Raw genomic sequence first — 22,097 nt, forward strand, 5'->3', positions numbered from 1 at the left:
CTGAGAGTGCTAGTTGACACCCGAAAAGCTTATAGCTAGACAGCGAACTCTCCAACAGTAGGAAGGGGACTCTTTAGTTTTACTGTCAGTCTTTGACCTGATGTTAATTGTCAACTGTTACTTAACAAAGTCCCCCTAAATGAGAACCCCATGTGGCAGTTTCAGGGGTGCCGGAAGCTGGGCATTGGCCAGGCTGCAGTCAAGGTGCTGGCTGGATTGCAGTCACATACCCTTTCAGTCAGGGAGGATCCAATCACATGCTTACTCCCTGGGCTGCTGTTGGGATTCAGTTCCTCATAGACTCCAGGTCTTTGCCACGTCATCTCTCCCATGTGCAATATGGCAGCTGGCTTCTCTCAGAGAAAAAGGAATGGGTTTCTTTCTATAAGCTGGCTTCAGAAGAACTGCTAACTCATAACACATTTCAGGGGCAAACTCCTGTGTCAGTGCCTTTTTCCTTGTTTTTGGCCAGAAGGCTATTGCACATGCTGAGCATGCGCATACTACATACCTTTATACATGTGCTCCATGCCCTTGAGCTAAGCATGCCCCAAAATGTGTCTACTATCTTTCTTAAGTATGACCTTAAACTGAGCATGCTGTATCATAATCTTGAACTGAGCATCTTGAGGAAGGGCCAACCCCAATATAAACAGGTGTAGGCTCCCTGAGTAAAATTCCTTGCTTCCTTTATTGGGGGAGAGGGCATTGTTTTGGAAATGCACCTGTGCTCTCTTGCCTGTTGCAGGCAATAATAGTTCTCTGCTCTTTGATGTCATAACTGGCTTCTGGTGATTTTGTATTCACTCAGCTATAAGTGGACCGCATTTGGTTACAGTGTGACCCCCCTCCGTTCTGGCCACGGTCTCTCCATGAGAGTGGCTCACTAGGTCTAACCTCCACTCATTTCAAGATTACCCAGCCACACAAGGAGCCATGGCAGAAGCATGAGCCAGCAGACTCTGCATCAGAATCCAAATTTAGTCAAGGAGGCTTTCAGGGAACAAGCCTGAGAGATCTGGTAGTAAAACAAACCCCAGAGAAATTACATAAGGGCCCTCAGATACTTTAGTGGGGCCCAAATATGGTCAAAAGCAGTCTGAGAAGGCTTTTCTGCAACAATTCTAAGAAGTCTAGCAGAAAAAAAAAGAAAAGCAAACCACGGAGAAATCACTTCACCCAAACTGGTTTCCGGAGGCGCACAGACTCACAGTCTGGACCGGGAAGCTGCTGAGAGACAAAGTTGAATCTAGGCTTGATTGTGAAATCTGGGGTCAGCAGCAACTAGCGCCTGGTGTTCACTTTTTAAAGCTTAGCAATGTTGGACATGGTGTTAGTATTTCGTATTGTGTTAATTAGTAATAAACATCAATTTGTATCATAAGGCGAGATATTTGAGTATAACGGTAAGCTTTGTTTCTCTGCTGAATTTATTATAAACACTGACTTCAGAAGCCAAATAAAGACACTAGAACCCATACTTACGGTTCTCATAACAGTGATCACTCTAAATCTTAAATTTCAAAAGTTTGGGCCTGAAGAGATGGCTTAATGGGTTAGGGCACTTGCCACCAAACCTGACAAAACCATATGAAAGAAGAAAACGTTACACTACAAATTGTTCTCTGGCTTCCACATGCATGTGTACGTGCTTACACTCCCCCCCAGCCCCCAGGCGCACACACCAAATAGGTAAATACAATTTTAAAAGTTCACAAGTTCATCTGCAAAAGTAAATTTGTTTTGGTAGATGTCAACAAGCACAGAGAAATGTTTTAAAGCCTTTGGAAAGGTTAAAACACATTCAACATGTTAAAGTTCTTCAAAAAGCCCTTAGAAAATACGTAACTTTATAGTGACTGCAAGCTGAGCCACTAGTTTTATAGGGCTGGCTGGATTTGACACAGAGGCGGTGTGGCTGGCTCCCTGGTCCCTCCGCACAGCTGTGAAGAATATCCTGTTGTATGTTTACGTATATTCATGCTTCGGGAATTTAACAATTAAAGCTGTGATGGGCTGGCTTCCGCTGCGGAGCCAGTGGGAGAAGAAAAACTGCAGCTTCTGGGAAGATGTAGGGGAGGAAATCACAATGACTTGGCAAAGGGGGATTCTGGAGTTTGCCAGTTCTGCTCAAGGCCAGAGGAATTTAATATGCTCCCTTGATCGTTACTGTTCACAGTTCTCAGAATCTCTCCATTGGCTTTAGCTAGAAGGGATTATCTTGCAGAGACAATATCGTACATGATTTGGGGGATTTTTGCTTATTATGGATGGATCCAGCCACACAGAGGGAAGGGGTGGGTCTAGGTTTATTTCTGTATTTCATTTCCCAGCCTGCCCGAGCTCCTTTGCACCCTGAGCGATTAGGAAATGACAGCCACGCCCCTGACTTTACAGGATTTATACAATGACAACTTCCTTCTCTCAGCAATGTTTCTGACTGGTAGGGCTGTGGTCTGGCCAATGCTGGTTGCCCCAAAGGATGATCTGGGGTCAGCCAGCTAGTTACAGGCCAAGAAAACAGGCTTGAAGACTATCACATGACCACAGCTCGTTAGACACAGAAAGCAGGCCTTCTGAGTACAGCCACCTGTTTTTTTGTTTGTTTGTTTGTTTGTTTTGTTTTTTGTTTTTTGGTTTTTTGGGTTTTTAAGACAGGGTTTCTCTGTGTAGTCTTGGCTGTCCTAGGCTCACTTTGTAGACCAGGCTGGCCTCTGACTGCCTGCCTCTGCCTCCTGAGTGCTGGGATTAAAGGTGTATGCTACCATGCCTGGCCAGCCACCTGCTTAAAGTCACCTGGGAAACCTCAGAAGAGAAGCCATAGGGCAGGGAACCTCCTGCTTACTGTCTTATGTCTGCCTATCATCTATCTACCTTTCTACATATGTATATATATACGTGTGTATTTCCCTACATATGTATATATGCACATATATGTATATCTATCTGCCTATGTATGTATATATGTATCTCATCTATCTACATATGTGTATATGTATATATTTACCTACATATATATTCATGTATCTACCTATCTACATATGTGTATGTATGTGTGTGTGCATGCATCTATCTATCTATTATCTATTATCTATCTATCTATCATCTATCTACTTTCCTACCTACATATGTACCTACCTACGTATCTATCAGTTTGGTTTTGGCTTTGTGAGACCGAATTTTATGCAGCCCAAGCTGGCTTCAAACTATATGGCTGAACTTGAATTTGAATCCCTGACCCTCCTGCCTCTCTTTACTTTCCAATTACTCAGATTATAGGTATGAGACATGACCAATGACTTCAATTTTATTTTACTTATTTTACAAATTACTTTTAAATTTTATTTACTGTGTGTATGTCTCTCTGTCTCTGTCTCTGTCTCTCTCTCTCTCTGTGTGTGTGTGTGTGTGTGTGTGTGTGTGTGTGAGTACCTGTGCCATGGACACATGAGAACACTTGAAAGAGTTGGTTCTCTCCTTCTCCTGTGGGCACCCTGGTCTTCAGCAGCACTTTCACCCACTGAGAATCCCAGCACTCGGATGCAGAGGCAGCGGATCACTGGAGTTCAAGGCCAACCTAGTCTGCAAAGTGAGTCTAGGACATCCAAGGCTACACAGAGAAACCCTGTCTCGAAAAATCAAAAATAAAGAAAGAAAGAAACAAACAAATAGCATGAGAACACAGCTCTGGGCATGAACCCGATGGTGTTTCCAGAAGAAAGCTCCACCCTGAACATGGGATGCACCATTTTATGGGCCAGGGTCCAAGTGCAAAAGCAAGCAAGTACCAGAATTTCTCTGTCCTTCTTTGCTTCCTGGCTGTAGACATAATGTCATGAAATACCTCACAGTCCTACACCATGCCTTCCTCCACATAATGAAAAACTTATGAGCAAAACTAACCCTCCCTCTGCCTTAAGTTGCCTCATGACAGGTCAAAGGGACCAGGAATACGAACAAGAGGCGATGTGCCTGAAACTATCCTAGGAACAACAATACTATAAGAGAATTCCTACCTGCGGGTCAGAATAAGGATTCTGCACCCATCGACACTGTCCTTTTGAACAGGATGCCTCACTGCTGGGGGAGGGGGCACTGGGAGTCCATAGGCTATAGAATGTTTATCCAGTGTCTCTGGTCCTTACCAATAGTCTAGTCACATCTGAGTTGTGACATCCTGAAGTATTCCTTGAGGGCGATGGCTCAGGTTAGGTTGGGGACATTATACCAAAAATTCTTGATAGACTAGCACTTGTCCTCAATTTTAAAAAAATTATAGCAAAATAATGATAATACAAATTACTCTGATGTTCTTATGTTTTGTTTTTTTGGGAGAAGCACATAAAATTGACAGACTCCACCCGGGTGAGGTGGCACACGCCTGGGGCGGCAGAGGCAGGCGGATTGCTGTGAGTTCGAGGCCAGCTTGGTCTACAAAGCAAGTCCAGGATAGCCAAGGCCACACAGAGAAACCCTGTCTCAAAACAAAACAAAACAAAATATTGATGGACTCCAATCAGACCAAGTACTGAACTTCACTTTGCCATATTCCATTACACTAGCCCCTAAGACAACTGCATGATTGTAAGTCTGTCCCTTGATTTCTGGCAACACCACACTTACAACTGAGGGAATATAGCTGGTTTTACCCCTGCTTGCAAATGTCTCATAGTTCAGAATTACAGAACAATTTAAGGATTTCCAAGGACTGTTTCTAAAGAGATCCATAACTTAGACCAAAATGTCAAGAGACTGCAATATTTCAGAACAGGTACTAACTCTGAAAAGAGAGAAAGGAAGGAAGCAGTTGCCATGCTGTGACATTTGCAAAGCATGACAACTGGAGTTTCAGGCTGTCCTGGGACGAGCAATGTAAGTGCTGGAAACTGAACTCGGGTCCTCTGGAAGAGCAGCACACTAACCACTGAGCTATGCTTCCATCCCCTACTAAAAACATTTTAATAAGCAAATATTTTGCTGCTATGCTACGTCCACTGGCCTGAAAGTTTCAAGTGAGGAAGACTCTGAGATTGCATGCAGACACAGCAAGAACACATTTGTTAAAATTCCTTACTTCTGTCACCCAGAGCAGGAAAGACGTGGCTATAATGTGTGTCAATATGAGCAACCTAATACCTTTGAACTATTCATTCAATGTCTTAACTATGATAAATTGTATGAGGTTTTGTCAGTGCTGTTTGGTTGGGTTGTTTGTTCGTTTGTTTTGTTGAGACAAGGTTTCACTATGTAGCCCCAGCTAATCTGGTACTTATTAAGTACAGCCCGCACAGCCTCAAACTCATTGTAATCCTCCTGTCTCAGCCTCCAGAGGGCTGGGACTATAAGCACACACCACAACCAGTTTTGTGTTCTGTATCTCACCGCAATGTAAAGAGGAGACAGCGAACAGGCTCAAGGGGGTCTTTGGTGGGGAGGCTAGCCTCAAAGGATGAGAAGGCAACAGTCAGGGGAAAGAATGTTCCAGTGAGCGAGAACAGGAGGTGCCAAGACCCTCGGGCTGGGTAGGAACTTAGGGTTGTGTTCTGGGGTGTGTGAAAAGTGAGAGTTGGGGTAGAGGGACATAGGTCTGGGGAACATGGATCGAGCAGACCAAGCCAAGATGTAAAGGACCTCATAGGAGCCGTGAACAGATTTTTAAGTAGAGGTGCATGACTTGATTTCTGTCTTAGGTCGATAAGCTACATGGATGCAAACAGGAAGCCAGCTAGGATGCTCCTGCAGGGCCAGTGACAGAGCTGAAGGCTTGGACCAGGAACACAGAGTGTGTTAGAAAGCAGAGGGTAAGAACTGCCCATTCTAGTTAGACTTTTGGTCTTGATGGCAGGTTGGATTTGAGGACGTAAGATGGATCTGATGACACTGACTTCTGACTCAAATGTTACTTAGGCAGAGAAGTGGGTTTGAAGGATGGAGAGCCTGACTTTAGTGAGTGATGTCCTGCAGTGGTTCTCTATCTCACACAAGACCAACCGCAAAGTCCTTCCAGCGCCTGGCAGGTCTTCCTCTGGCCCTTGCCTCCCACCTTCACATTTCTGGTTTGTTTTCTCACTTTTGGTTATTGAGACAGGCTCCTGCTATAAAGCACAGACTAGCTTCGGAGTCATATTCCCCTGCCTCAGATACTCTATAGATCCTCCCCTCCGCTCTCCACTGAAGTCTTTGCTCATGGGTCACCTTCTCAGTCATGTTCCTAGTCACCCCACCTCCAATGCTAAGTCATGGCCTTGCTAGCCCATTCTCCTGTTGTTGCAGAGCACATACCCTGGTGAGACATTACATATGTGTTTCTATATGCTTAGCTACTACTATCTTGAATTCAAGCTCCTAAAGGACACGTTTCTTTGCTAGCTCACTGACACAGGCCAAGGATTGGTATACAGACCTGCAGAGCGTTGGACTTGCCCACTGATTCAGTGAGGCCTCAATACGTACTTGGAGCTTTGTATATATATCAGGAGAGGCCTCTCTAGAGGATGGCCTAGGAGATGGGAAGCCCCAGTCCTTGAACTTCAGCCATTTAAAGCCAAAACTCTAGTAAACGGGACTGAGTCTTCCATCATCTTAAAGGCCCAAGACATGCTAGATGCTACAGCGCTCCCAGTAGAGTGGTGTGAGAGTTCCACGCTGCCTTCTGAAATGTTCACATTTCCCTCTAGAGTGGACAAAGCATAAAGACTGATGAATATGTCAACGCTTGTAATCAAGTTGAGCCAAACAACTCTTAGAGATCAGCCACAGGTCTCTTTACTCTTTCTGTGGCCATGCTTCACATGAGGTAGGAAAGAAGGATCTCTGGGGGTACTTAGGGGTGAAGTTTTGTTGTTGTTGCTGTGTTTCATTTACTTTAAAAGAAAATCCTACTTTGAAAGCACTAAAATTCCTATTTGGATGATTTTCAGGGCATTGTATGAGTATACCCCATTATAAGACATTGCGGTTGTCTAGAGAACACAGATGTTTCAGCAGGACAGACTGACATCCAGTAAGTCTTTCCAGTAAGCCCGGCATTCCCTAAGATATGACCTTGGCTTTTATGTTGCAGCACATGTATGTAAACGTGTCCTCCTTGTGTGTTTATTTGTCTGGCTCGGATTTCTTGCATGTAGCCTGGGATATTAGCTGAAGCTGGCCTCGGACTTGATCTTCCCGCCTCTACCTCCCAAGTACCAGGGTTATAGGCATGCACCACCACACACCGATAAACACACTTTCCACCCCCCAACTCCCACCTTATGCCAAGGATTGAACCCAGGGCACTGTGTGTGCTAGGCAAATGCTCTTCCACTGAGCTATTCCACCCACCCCTACTTTGTTTGGTTGGCTGGTTTGGTTTTTAGATAGGGTTTCAAACTTGCACTTCTCTTACTCTCTCAGCCTCTCAAAATGCTGGGATTATAGGTACTCTGGACCATGCCTGACCTATCTGAGCATCTCCCTAGGGAGACACATGGCAGTGGCTGATCCTGCCATGCTTTAGTATATAGATGACCCAAATTTTGGACTTTTTTTTTTTTTTAAAGGCTGTCCATTCTACCTAAAAGTAGAAAATAGTAATCTGACAGTTAAATATTCAATTAAAAGATTTTTTAAATTGAATCATTGGTGAGGGAAGCTAGGGTTCCTCTCTACATTCAGGACATCATCTCCAGCAGGCACCTGGGCTCTGGAGAGACTACCTTGTCATGGGGCCACAGAGCTTAGACACCCAGGATGGCACAGAGCACAGTCAACCACAGCTCCACAGCAGGCCAGCTGGGCGACAATAGCAAGCGACTTTAGCTTAGATACAGAAGCTACAGGTTTCAAGAAGAAAGTGGCTGCTATCTTACATCTTTGGCGCCACCGCCTGAACCCAGGGTTTTCCCAATAGCGGCTCTGGAGGAAAGCATGGCACTAAATACTACATGTCCCCGGCTGTACTTAGGAAGAGAGATTTTTACCAAGCAAGCACTCAAAAACCCCACAGGAGCAAACAAGAACATAAAGGAACAAGTCCACAGCTGCACAAGCACGAGGTGGCCACGATCCAAATACAATGGATATGCCCATGCGGCTAGGTGGGGAAACAAAAACTGTGGAGACCGATAATGGGATATTACCCTCTCTTAGAGCAGAAGAAAGTCCAGACACATGCCACACTGTAGGTGAACCCTGAAGTCACTATGCTGAGAGAAACAAGCCTGTGACAAAAGGGTAAGTAGGATCGCACTAAACAGCAAGTACTCAGGCTCATGGCGACAGTAATGGAACAGAGACAGGACTCAGGGATAAGGAGACATGAACAGAGCCTCTGAGCGAGACACTGAATGACTTTATGGACCACACAATAAGAAGAATGCATTTAATGCCACTGAACCCATGCACTGAACATAGCTAACATGGCAGGATTTGGTGTTCTGGACATTTAACCCTTTTCTTCTTCTTCTTCTTCTTCTTCTTCTTCTTCTTCTTCTTCTTCTTCTTCTTCTTCTTCCGATATATAATTTATTTAATTTTATTTTATGTGCATTAGTGTGAAGGTGTCAGATTCCTTGGAACTGGAGTTACAGGCAATTGTTAGCTGCCATGTGGGTGCTGGGAATTGAACCCAGGTCCTTTGGAAGAGCAGACAGTGCTCTTAACCACTGAGCCATCTCTCCAGCCCCATTTAACCGTTTGCCTAAATGCCCGAGAAATCAGTTTTTGCATCATGAAGGTGATCACAAAGGTCCACCCTCCCATCCCAAAGTCATTCTGCTTCCTGAAGCAGACCGAGGATCTCACTGAATCCTCAGTCTCCATGGCCTGACAAGCCCCGTGGCCCACCACACGTGATTCCTGTGTAGAGTCGGATGTTCCACAAGTTTATGGTCAGCCGCCAGTTCAATGCTCAGAAGACCCACATACACTCATTCTCCAAAACAAAGCTAAGGTGAGCACTTCCCAATAGGAAGTGGGCAGTGGGCAGCACTGGTGCCATCTTGACGAGGAGTGACCATTTAAAACAGTCTTAATATCTGCTTTCTCATGGAGAATGTAAACAAAGCATAGGGATCTCAGTTCACCAGGTCCCGAGAAGACACAGAAAGAACGTGTACACATCACACCATATTTTATAAAATAAGTCATGTATCCAATGCATGCACACAGCTCCCTATGAGCAAGATACATTGCCAGGCAGTGTGTGAGGGCAAGATTTGGTGTCCGCGAAGCTCTGCGTGGGATTTTGTAGCTCAACTCAGTTTGGGTGAAGATTAGAAAACTAATTTCAAACACAGCCTACCCTAAATCAAACAAACCTCAACTCTGGTGGAACAAAAGCCACTCGGCAAAGAAATAAAGCCATAAAATGACAGTCCTGTAAATAGAGACCCAGGATACCAGGCAAAGGTCAGGCTCCTCACACGCACAGTGCAGAAGCTAGCTTCTCAACCATGCTAGTAGGGAGCAAATAGACTTCACCATCAAAAGGTGTTCAGGGCAACCTATGCCCAGGAGTCCACTCCTTTGTCCAGAATGACACCTCTACTACCATGTCCAGGCTCATCTCTCACACATCTCTCACACCTTGAAGACCACACTTGGAGACTGATGCTAAACCAGACCCACAGAGCTGGGAGAGTCCCCACAAAGCTGGGAGAGTCCCCACAAAGCCCTCCATACCTAAAACCTAAGACCATCCTCTTCCCATGTCAAGACAGCGTCCAGAGTAGGAGAGAGAACCTGATTTCGTGTGTGTGTGTGTGTGTGTGTGTGTGTGTGTTTGCATGTTTGTGCACGACATGCATGCAGTGTTTTTGGAGGCCAAAAGAGGGCATCAGATTACCTGAGCGAAGTCACAGAAGGTCGTGAAGCGCCATGCCATTGCTGTGAGCCAAACTTGGGTCCTCTGCAAGTGCAGCAAGTGCGCTTACCTGCCAATCCATCTTCCCAGCCCCCTGACCAGATTTCTTATCAGAGAAGACGACCAACTCAGGCCCTTAAGAAACCTGACAATCCTCCCTAAGATAAGAAGGGACTCCGTTGGCATAACTGAGAGTGAGTGAGTGAGTGAATGAATGAATGTTGCATCAAGTTTCACTAGCAACAGTTACCCAGGCTCCACAAACCATGAAGTTCAAACACTACTGAGTATTAAATTGGGAGTAAAGAAGCAACAGAGGTGTGACCAACAGAAGCACAGGAGTACAGAAGGCACTGGAGTGTTCTGAGTGCCCCAAGAACCTCTGTTGGGCAGGAGGAGGTTGCACCCAGTTGAAAGCATCCAGAGTCCCTTGTGGCTGCGACTGACTGATCTCATCCTCCTGCAGGGTTAGAGGTCAGTTAGCCCCCTAGTCATCGGAGTACTGCAGAACAATGACAAGGATTGCAAGCTTTATAAATCTGCTCATACTCTGAGTAACTCTCTTTCCATTCCCAGGTGCAAATGTGCCCCTGTGTTTGCTAAACCAGTGCTAACACGTGAAATGAATCCTGTGTCCTCCGAGGACCAGGAAAAAGGCAATGGGTTCCCACAGAGAGCACCACCACTAACACAGCTAAGTCAAAGCTACGTCAACACGTTGTATTAAGCTAAGCGCTATGCACCCTTCCTTCCCTCCCAAGTGCTTGCTTTGAAACCCATTACCTCCCAGCATTTACAGGTGAAGAAGTCAGGCTGCAGAAAAGCTCCCAAGGTTATACAGCGGGGGAACAATAAAGCCTAGATGCCAACCTGGGTCAGAGGAGGCAGTGGCCAGCATTTCTGCTTTACCAATGCTCTGGACTCTGTTCAGTTGGGTGAAAAAGATAAGCCGTGTGTGTGTGTGTGTGTGTGTGTGTGTGTGTGTGTGTGTGTGTGTGTGTGTGTGTGTGTGTGTATTCAATGCCTTTTGAAGCAAGTTAATTGTTAAATTAAAAAAAAAAAAACTATCAACGAACGGTGGATCCAAGAGAATACCATAAAAATGCCAACTGACAAGGTACCCGAAGATGCCCACAAAAGAAAAGGTTCCCAGCAGATAAATCTAGATGCAGATATGGAGGCAGAACTTCTAAGCAATAGTGGCGTATGCCTTTAATCCCAGCACTCAGGAGGCAGAAGTGGATCTCTGAGTTTGAGGCCAGCCTGGTCTACAGCTTGAGTCCAGGCTACACAGAGAAACCCTGTCATGGGGGGTGGGGGGAGGAGGGAAGAGGAAGCTTTCTAGAGTTATAGAAATCACCTGTGGTCCATGAACGTTGCATCTCAAAAACTAACAAACACAGAATTTAAGCTAGTAAGACAATAAAGTATTAATATACCAATGGGCCTTTCTATGTGTTCAGACTCCCAGTATCAAGCGATAATAATATATAAACAGTAAATACTTGTCCCTGGTGTTGGCTTCTTAAAGCCATGTCAACAGGCTGAGAGAAAAGCTCAGTGGCAGGTACTTGGTTAGCTTATCCTCAACTCTGAAAAAAATATATATATAATAAACTATGCCAGGTGTGGTGGTGCACACCTGTAATCTCAGCTCTTGGGAAGCAGAGGAGGAGGATCGCTGTCAGTTATGTGGCAAGCTTGAGGCTAACACAGACAAAGGAGATCCTGTCTGGAAATATCACACTCAAAATAAAAACATCCTTCTAATAAAGAAAATAAAGCAACATTCAAACATCTACTATTTATAAAGGACACACATGGCTTCTCCCTCCTCTCCAACCCTCCCCAACAGGGAAAAAAAAAAAAAAAAAAAAAAAGAGTAGTATCTTTCCACCTTAACAGATGAGCAAACTGCTGATGCAATTAGCAAGACACCCAAAATCAGTTGGGACTCTAAAGCCATAGATTCTTTTCTTTTCTTTTCTTTCTTTTTTGTTTGTTTATTTGTTTTTCAAGACAGGGTTTCTCTGTGTAGCCTTGGCTGTCCTGGACTCCCACTGTAGACCAGGCTGGCCTCGAACTCACAGGGATCCACTTGCCTCCGTCTCTCAAATGCTGGGATTAAAAGTGTGCACCACCACCGCCCGCTAAGCCATGTATTTTCTACTCCTTTAAAGCAGAAGGGAGGAGAAGAAAGGAAAGCAGGTGGGAAAGAGGGAAGCACCCCACAGTCTGAAGCCGCAGCTGCCAGGTGTGACACTCCCTCATTACCAAGACCCCAACACGCAAAGTGAGGCTGAACATGGTGCTGGACCCGAACTTGGCTTACATTAGAAAAAAAAAAAAAGTTTTGTACTAAACCATTTGCCCCTAGAAATAATTTTAAATCACCATCTTAAACAGAAAAAGAAAATCCTCCCAGTCCCATTACTAGGAGGTGATAACAAGAAAACTTGGGTGTGCATTGTCCTTCAAAGAAAAAAATTGTTAGGGTTCGAAGGTGGCAGACAAGGATCCGACGCCGGTGTTGGACATATTGGTATTAAGGAAGCTATGTGAGTCCTTTGCACCCCCCCCCTTGGGCCCTGACACAAAGAGCCTTTGGAAATTATCAAAGTAAAACCATTAGAAGATTATACACAAACACAGCGGTTACGACAAGGAAGTCTCTACATAAAGAAAACTATTAGCAGTTTCGGAGGAGTAATTGTAGGCAGGTGTAACTACTCCCCAGAAATTAATCAGCTAATAACCACCCATCATCCTTTGCACAGTATATGCATTTATAATAGGGTTTAATAAGGTTTTAACAAAAGACGGAGTACCGGATGGCACTTTAGGCCTAACACCAAAGTACTGCTTAGAAGACAAAAACCAGAGCTTTGACCTCGTAGCTTGTATGGTTCTCTTTTGACATGGGCCTGCATTTACTATCCATGAAGACCTTGACACACACACACACACACACACACACACACACACACACACACACACACACACACACACACACCGTCCTTTGTAGCTTTTCTTCCTCAAGGAAGTTAACCTTCCTCCATGGCCAAGGAGTGCCTAGTGTCTTCAAGCACTTCGTTTTTTTTGTTTGTTTGTTTGTTTATTTTTTGTTTTTGTTTGTTTGTTTGTTTTTCGAGACAGGGTTTCTCTGCGTAGCCTTGGCTGTCCTGGACTCCCTTTGTAGACCAGGCTGGCCTCGAACTCACAGTAATCCACCTGTCTCTGCCTCCCTAGTGCCGGGATTAAAGGCGTGCGCCACCACTGCCGGGCTCAAGCACTTCGTTAGTGTTATCTGGTTTGATTTTCTAGGGGTGGGGTGGGGAGAATTCCGAAAGCAATAGACCAAGAATAAGGGGATTCTTTTCTTCGCTCCAACAGGGCGCGCAATTTGGGAAGGATGGGAGACTCCACAGAACTAGCCACCAGAGAAAGACTAAAAGAACACCCAAGGCAGACCAAAAGAGGTTGGGGGTGGGGGTGGGGGGCGACGGTTCAAATGGAGCCTTTCACTTTCCCAGGCCAATTCCTCACCGCTGGTGCTTCATCCTCTTGGCACACTGATGCTCTCCCACAGCAGTCTAGAGATCTGCATTCTGAGCCTCCAGGGGCAAAGACTTACAGGCTCACGCTCACAAATCCCTCCCGAATAGCTTGCCAGACATTTCTTTCACTTTGGGCTGAAAGAATTAGCCAAAAGAGGAGTTAAAGCACCGGCCCTGTTCCATGCCACATCTCCCGCCCGCCAGCGGCGTGTTTTCCTTCAACAAGTGACAGCTCCAGGAATCAAGCTGGGGATTAAGGACAGCCAGCCGGCGGCGGTACATCCAAGCTAGTGAGCACGACCCCACAGTCACCCGGACACTGTTTTCCCTATTACTCCCCCACTTCCTCACTGATATGCACCGAAGGAGCTTAGGCAACGGGTCTCACCCCCATCCTCCCCGGTAGGTGCGCCGCGGCCAGAAACGCTCCTCCCTACGGTCATTTTCCCGTCCGCTGGGTCGCCTTCTCCCCAAACCTGTCAGTGGAAGATTCCCAGAGGGGCGGTGGTCCTCGCATCACAGCCAGCAACACAATCCAAAAATCCCCAATCCGTTCTTAGCTTAACTTTGAAATCTTAACTCCGGACATGTGTGTCGCAAACCAAGGAAAAATAACCAAACAGCTCCCCCGCGGGAGATCCTCCCCCTGAACAGGTGAAAACCCTAAAGAACTGGGAATCGCTCAGCTTGCCCTTCGCCCGCCGTGGATTTTGGCGTGGGGCAGAGGCTTCCATCACCACCGCCTTCGCCCCCCAAATACCACTTGTCCAGGTTCGGGAGGCTGAGGGCGCGGACAGCTGCTGCCATCGCTTCGCAGATGCTTGGAACCCACTAGCCCGTGGACCACCAAAGGAGCCAGGGGACCCTGCTTGTCTGGTTGGGTCCCAGGACCCTGTTTATCTGGTTGGGTCCCGGAGGTCTAGAAACACCAATGCCTCGCCCCTCTTACCTGGTGCTCACTGGGCCCCGACTGGGGCATCCGCGGGGTGCGCGCCGCTCCGAGGCTTGTGCGCACCTGGACGCCTCCCGCCTGGCCCCAGCACTGCGGCTGCGTTAGCGCTGCATGGCACACAGGGTTTGGCCGGGGGCCCCGGGAAGCCTGTCCAGTTGGCCGCCTCTCCTCCGGCTCTCGTGGCTCGCCAAAGCCTCCCCGCCTTCCCCCGCCCCGCGTCGGTGCGCCCTTCCTCGGTGGCAGCCCTTTTCCCTCCGCTCTGCCCGACCGGACAAACTGGTTTCTCTGCTCCAGGGAGGAGCCTCTTGCCTCCCCCTGGCAGCGGCCGTGGCCGCGCGCGGCTGGGGACTAGGCTGGAGCTAGGGCCAAGGCGGGCCCTCCCTCGATCCCTCCCCCAGACGGAGAGGGGCTGGGCCACCAGGCCTGGGGCTGGCTTAGGTAGCCCGGCTCTCGGGCTGCTACCTAGGGCCCCAAGGGCAGGTGGCCACACTGACCGTGACCGATCTTTGTCTTTTCTGCGACCCTGTCGTTTCGACCGTACTTGGTTCCCGGGGCGCTCCAGCTCCCTACTTCAGAGCCGGCACCCTGCAAGCCTCGCGTCACTTTCCCACCCACTGTTGTCGACTTGGCCACAGGCCGGGGTCGGTGACTGCGCCAGCCCGGAAAGCTGGCGGGGTTAGTGAGAGCCCAGGACCTGAACTCCTTTTGTAAGAGGAGCTACGCTCGCTACCGGCCAAGTCACGTTCCAGGATCAGTCACCAAAGGCAGTGGAACAGAGGACGCTAAGACTTCGAGAAACTCTAATTGCAGAAAGCCCACTTTCTTCTGAGATCAAAGTCGTCCAAGTTTTAGACCTTGGGACCAGAAGGAGCCAGGGTGGAGGTGGGGTGGGAGTGTATAACAGGCCAACCCGTTGTATGATGGCCAGATTGAGACCTGGGCTGCCTTGCTGGCGGCTGTTCCGAGCATAAGCCACTCCCTACGCCCACTCCCACCCCTGACACGGGGGGGGGGGGGGAAGAGGGAGGGGGGGGAGAGAGGGAAAGAGAAGAGAGACAGAGACAGAGTCCAGCAGTATGGTCCTACACCTGCATCCCTTAGGTTTACCTACGAAAGCTTACCTACTACCAAGTCTCTGGGGTCAGAAGGGAGGAGTATTTAAAAGGTAGCGCGGGTAGAGAGCCTGCTTGAGTTTTAACTGTTAGCACTCCTCTCTCATCCCTAAATCTAAACAATGCGCCTCATTAAAGCACCTCACAATTCTGCTTGCAAAATAATTCCGTAACGTTAGAACAATAAAACAGCTTGTGTTTTTATTTAATTTAAAACTTTAATCCTTAAGTCTTGCTGTAAATTACATCCTTTGGGCAATGTAACAAAACAAAACAAAACAAAACAAAACGACAACAACCATAGAATCCTGTATACAAAGCACAGGGAAGGCGCCTATGAAGGTCTCTGTGCTTTCCCTCTCCTCTCTCTCACTCTTAAATACAAAGCGTGCACTAGCTCTTATCTTTATCCTTATATTTATCTTTACTTAATAAGCTCACTAACATTGTTGGACTCATGGCCTCATAGTCAAGGGCCCAACTTTACCTGGGTGAAAGTCGGTCCCCAAAAGAGGAACTTCTCAAGCCGCTGATGGAAGCGTGGGAGTTTCTCTGCTGAAGCTGCCAGCCACGGTAAGCTTTTTGAAGAACCCCAAAGGGAAAAAGGTTTGCAAGAAAACCAAGTTTGAACCTAGACGAGATGCTGAATGAAAAATCAGACTTGTCTGAAAAGCACCAGATGAGGGAGATAATGTTCAAAGTGGGGATTCCCCTTCTGTAAGCTGTTCTACCTTGGGCGGGAGGGTCTCCATGTTGACATCGCTGATGAAGGAGTCCCGACTTAGAAATCCTGGCCAGCCAGGTGGTGGTGGTGGCGCAGGCCTTTAATCCCAGCACTCGGAAGGCAGAGGCAGGTGGATAGCTGTGAGTTCGAAGTCAGCCTGGACTACAAAGTAAGTCCAGAACAGCCAAGGCTACACAGAGAAATGTCACGGAAAAAAAAGAAAAAGAAAAAGAAAAAGAAAGAAAGAAAAAGAAATCCTGGCCCACATCCTTTCTGACGGTGGAACCATGCCGAATTTCAGTGCGCTTGGTCAATTACTGAACGTGTCTCATGCATGTAACAAGGATTAATTTTGAAACCTGCCTGGTTCCACTCTTATTTCCCACAACAGCCTGAAAGGGTTCCCTTAATCTCTTATTAGAGACTTTGTCTTAGAAGAAAGTACATCCTTGGCTTCAACACAGAAAATAAATTCAGAGTGAGCCAATATGAAGTGGTTAGACTTTGTTAAAATGGAAAGCAGGGCTGGAGAGATGGCTCAGTTGTTAAGAGCACTGGCCTGGCTGCTTCTCTGTTTTAGATTCCCAGCACCCACATGGCAGCTCACAACTGTTAACACCTCGTCCAAGGAATCTGGTGCCCTCTTCTGGCCTCCATGAGCACTGCACAAACATCGCGCACAGACATGCTGGAAAGAAAGACACCCGAACAGGTAAAGAAAGGTTAATAAAAATTTTAATGGGGGGGGGGGGGAAGCACCTGAGCATGGCTGTAGCATTCCCAATAGGCTGCAGTTAATTAAAAGACATTTCAACATTGATTTTAAACATAGGAGTTTAAAAGAGAGAGATGACCAGAAAAGGAATATGACATAATCAAGGGTGGAGGGGCAGGGCTTCTCCCTTAAGAGTTACAATTAAGTGTCTCTCAGCTGTGGCTATATATGCTGTTTTGGTGGCTCTTGGGCTAAATCTCAAAGGATTGTCCTGAATGCCCCATAAATATACCTCTCCCTTTCTTTTTAGTGAGTAAGAGTGTAAGCTGTCTCTGGAGGTGCCTTGGATGGGATTATTATCCAATGAAGTAATAGGAGCACTGGGCTTGAACAAGGATTTGGAGAATGTTTGTGGGTTTTTTGTTGTTGTTGTTGTTTTGTTATCATAAAGGGTGGGTTTTCTTGGTGTGAGATTCCTAGAACTTTGGAAGTTCATAGCAGGAAAGGGAGGAAAGCTTAAACAGTGTGGTTGCTGAAATTCTTGCTTTTCAGCTGGCCAGAGGGTCTTCAGATAGATGCTGGGGTGAGGGATCCTTCCCTTCCCACTCCCTATATATTCCCTTCCCCCCACCACCACCTTTCCTCTGGCTCTGGTAGCATCCAACAGGTGTGCTGTGGTGTTAGAACTCTTGCCCCACACCCAGCACCTTCATGGAGCACCAGGGCGATGATGGAAAGAGAACATAAGGCTTGCCAGTTCCTGCTTTGGTAAATCATGTCCTCCTGCTGTTTCTGTTTTACCCTTGGCACATCACTATGTACTCGCAAGAGGAACTTATCAGGAGAACTGATAAAAGCCATGGACTGAAAAGAAAATCATTTTATTGAATAGTACTTTTTTTTTCTTCAAGAAAAAAAAAATTAAGGGATGAAAGGTAATCTTAAAAAGAGGTGATACCACCTACATTTGCTCTCTAATAACCCCAAGAGTCATTTAAGCTAAAGGAGTCTCAACTAGGGTAAGCAGAAAGCATAATAACTCAGGAGGTGCTGGAGAATATATCATCAGGGGCTGGCAAGATGTCTCAGCTGTTGAAAGCACTTGGGGTATGGGGACCACACTAAGCACAATCGATCTGCACCCTAAATTGGCAGTCACAAATAACTCAGCTGGAAAGCGACTGCTACCGTGGTCTGCACCAGCTCCAGAATTTTATTTGGGGTGGGGGGGAAGGGCAACAGCAGGGTGAAGGAGCCTGTACCCAGCATGCTAAGCCAACCATACCCCTGCATAGCCAACAACTTTAAGCATAGACACCTTTGTGCAAACTTTGCAATGCCCAATGGTAGAAATTCCTAATATCTATTCATTTACATAAGTGGTGTTCTGAACAGCAGGTGTATGCGATACGTTCTTTTTTTCTTTTCATGTGTATTTATTTGTTACAGGGGGATGAGGAAGCAGATCACACATTCCAAGTCCTCCACGTAGAGGTCAGGAGACAACTTGCCTGAATTGATTCTCTCTTTGCACCATGTGGGTACCAAGGACTGAACTTGGGTTGTCAGGGTTGGCCAGCTGAGACATCTTGCCAGCTCCCCCACCCCACCCCATGGTACATTCTGCTGGGTTCTTTGGCATAAGTAAAGTTCCACCGTACCCCCTGAGTTATGGAACTTCCTGTGTCCTTTTGAATCCCTCAGCTCCCTCCTCCCCCACCCCCCATTCTTCTCAAAAGAAGAAATGAGAAGTTAGCTGACTAAACAGGTCTCCGTTAGTCTGGTGACTGCAGGGAGGCACAGAGTGCATGAGATTAGCATGTTAGGCCTGGGCCCTGCTGTTCAAATCTGCTTCTCAAAAGCTGCCTGTGGTCTAGTTTTCCCACTACCAGGAGGTGCTATGAAGGCCTCCAATGGAGGGACACACCGACAGTCCTACTCAGCCATGATGCCTGATAATTAGCAAGAGAGTCCCAAAGGTGGAGCAGTAGCACTCATATAGCTTGGTGGCAAACCAACAGCGCCTCAATAGGAAGGAGACCATGCCTGTTTGTAGAAACCTAGGCCAATGACGTCATGGATCTACTGACAGTGTACTAGGCTGGCATAACGCCGGACTACATTGTAAATACTTATCCTTTTTTGTCAAAACAATATTTATTTATTATTATGTATACAGTGTTTTGGCTGCATATACACCTTCGCTCCAGATCAGGGTGCCAGATCTCATTATAGATGGTTGTGAGCTACCATGTGGTTGCTGGGAATTGAACTCAGGACCTTTGGAAGAACAGCCAGTGCTCTTAACCTCTGAGCCATCTCTCCAGCCCCGTAAATACTTATCCTTACACCCACAGGTAAGTATAGCTCTCACCCCTCATCCAAGAAGCCTCTTGCAGCAGATGGAGACCATCAGAGATAAATAAAATTGGCCATAATGCAGAGACCAACTGATCATGGGGAACCCAGTCCCAACGAATGGATTTAGGACACAGTTCTTGCAGCTAAGGCTCAGGGAACATTGCAGAAGAGGGAGTGGAAAGACTGTGAGAACCAGAGGACCAGGAATGACAGAGAAGCTACATCCAAGATACCTCGCCCCCCCCCCAAATATGGCTGCCTAAACAAGACATAAGTAATGAGAAAACAAATAGGTATGGTAATACAGAGTCGAGAAATCTCTCTGAGTGTCACCTGTAGACAAAGAACTGCAAACAACTAATGACTGTTAAGAGGGAACATTGCTCTTTCCCAGGGATGCAACCCCTACCTGGTTATCCAATGCCCCACATGTGAGCCCTTTAATGAGCTATCCAATGCAAAGTGATCAGCCCTGAAATAATGTGCTCACAGCACTAAACAGACTCAGGAGGTTATATTTATATATTCACGCATGCATACACACATGCATGTATAACAATAATTATTTAAAAAGAGGAAGTTTTAGAGGAAGTGGCAGAGTGGCAGACATAGCAGGAGTTGAAGGCAGGAAAGGCAAAGAAGGAGGTATACTTGAATTAAAAATTAAGAACAAAATATCAGTAAGTATTTAAAATCAGCTTCCTTTTCTTTCATGTTCATAATTGTGCATATAGTGTTCATCTAAATCTCTTTTCTATAAGGAAGAGATTTGTTTGTTTGTTTGTTTGTTTGTTTTTTCAAGACAGGATTTCTCTGTGTAGCCTCGGCTGTCCTGGACTCGCTTTGTAGACCAGGCTGGCCTCGAACTCACAGCGATCCACCAGCCTCTGCCTCCCAAGTGCTGGGACTAAAGGTGTGCGCCACCATGCCCCGCCAGGAAGAGATCTTAAAGAGTCATGAGTGTCTATTTATATAGATACTCAATGAACGCTACACTGACCTAGTGTTGATAACATAAAACCAGTTAAGCTTAATTAGTATAATTAACTTAAATAGCCAAGTAGCAGTTTTGAGGGCTGGCAATGTGGCTCAGTGACAGAGCACTTGCCTAACACATGTAAGCCTCTGGGCTCCATCTACCACAAAACATAACAAAAAAATTCCCAAATTGTCTTATGATCATGGTTAGTACATTTTGCCACGTTCTCTTATTTACCTGTTTATTGGTATGGGAGCAATGGTGGTGGTGGTTCTCTCTCTCTCTCTCTCTCTCTCTCTCTCTCTCCCCCTCCTTCTCTCTCTCTCTCCTTCTCTCTCTCTCTCTTTCCTTCTCTCTCTCTCCCTCTCTCTCCCTCTCCCTCTCCCTCTCTCTCTCTCTCTCTCTCTCTCTCTCTCTCTCTCTCTCTCTCTCTCTCTCTCCGTGTTTCTGGGGGGCATGGCATACATGAGGAGGCCAGAGGACAATCTGTGAGGAGTCTGCTCTTTCCTGCTATCTTGTGGAGTCCCAGGCATTGAACTCAGGTCATCAGGCTTGATGGCAAACACCTTCCTTCACCTGCCCTGTTGCCATGCTCTCATTAGGCTTGAGAATTTTGTGTCATCCTTTGCTCCATTTTCATCTCTTCCCACTGACTAGTGAAAACACCTTGACCTTTCCAACCTCATCCTTCATTATGCCTAACCTAAAACCAAAGTCCTCCCCATTCCAAACTGTTGGATTCTGAGTGATACTTGCTCTGTTCCCCTCTGATGAAAAAGGTACCCCATCTCCCTTCACATCCCAGGTCTGAGCCAGCTGCCTCTAGTGTCCCCTAGAAGACACTGTGCATTTATCCTTCCATCTCACTCCCTACTGCTTTGTGGGCCCCTTGAGATCGAATATGATCTTCCTCTTGTTGAGAGGATCAGTGTGGCATTCCACATGGTCATGGATTATTATTTCTCCTAGGATGGAGGAACGGTTGGTGTTCTTATGTAATATTTTATCTGGCTGATGGTTTTCCTTTTCTTTTCTGTTTTTCTGAGACAGAGGTTCTCTATGCAGCCTTGTCTGTCCTGGACTCGCTTTGTAGACCAGGAGGCCTTGAACTCACAGCGATCCACCTGCCTCTGCCTCTCTGAGTGCTGGGATTACAGGTGTGTGCCACCATACCAGGGACTGACGGTTTCTTTAATCGTCTGCTGGTTTGGGATATTTATTCACTTACCAATTGGCCTCTGGAGGTAATCACCACCCCCCACTACTTGAAGGATTTTTAAAGGTCCTATTTCTTTCTAGTTCCTGCTATATTACTGGCGATTTGCCTCACTTTGCTGTCCTAGAACTCACTCTGTAGACCAGGCTGGCTTCAAACTCACAGAGATCCACCTGCCTCTTCCTCATGAGTTCTGGGATTAAAGGTGTGCACCACCACTGTCTGGCCCTTTTGGGTTCTTCTGAAGACTTCTGCATAGGCAGGATTGAACAACTGGGTAGAAAGGTGATTAGACGAAAGGGTGTGTGCTGGTGCTGATACAGATGGTGAAGCCAGTCAGACCTACCTGTCCAGAGCCATCCTGGTCTCTCTCTGTGTTGTATGCCTTCCTCCCAGGTGTGAGCTCAGGTTCTTGTTTGCATCAGGGTTGGGAGGAGGGTCTCATGTTCTATTATCACCCCAGGCAAGTCTTTAGAGCCATCTGCAAGACAGAATAGCAGGGAGAAACTAGTTTCTATGACCTAACTTGGTGAAGTGAAATTGTAATTTTAATGGTTTGCTTTGGGGGAAAAGTTAAGAGCCAGAAATCATGAATGATAATAAAATAAATACTCATAAATCATAAATATATATATGA

The 22,097-nt window shown here is 46.5% G+C and overlaps 1 protein-coding gene across 1 annotated transcript in view; it reads right to left on the reverse strand.

The window, feature by feature from the left end:
- Nucleotides 1–14,714, reverse strand: part of Atp8b1 (ATPase phospholipid transporting 8B1) — a 128,503-nt gene extending 113,789 nt beyond the window's left edge. The window contains exon 1 of the mRNA XM_051163434.1: nt 14,351–14,714. The gene's annotated coding sequence lies outside the window, so the exon portion shown is untranslated. The remainder of the gene's footprint in view (nt 1–14,350) is intronic.
- Nucleotides 14,715–22,097: the final 7,383 nt, after the last annotated feature.

This window comes from Acomys russatus, chromosome 20 (assembly GCF_903995435.1).
Source record: "Acomys russatus chromosome 20, mAcoRus1.1, whole genome shotgun sequence".
Taxonomy (NCBI): domain Eukaryota; kingdom Metazoa; phylum Chordata; class Mammalia; order Rodentia; family Muridae; genus Acomys; species Acomys russatus.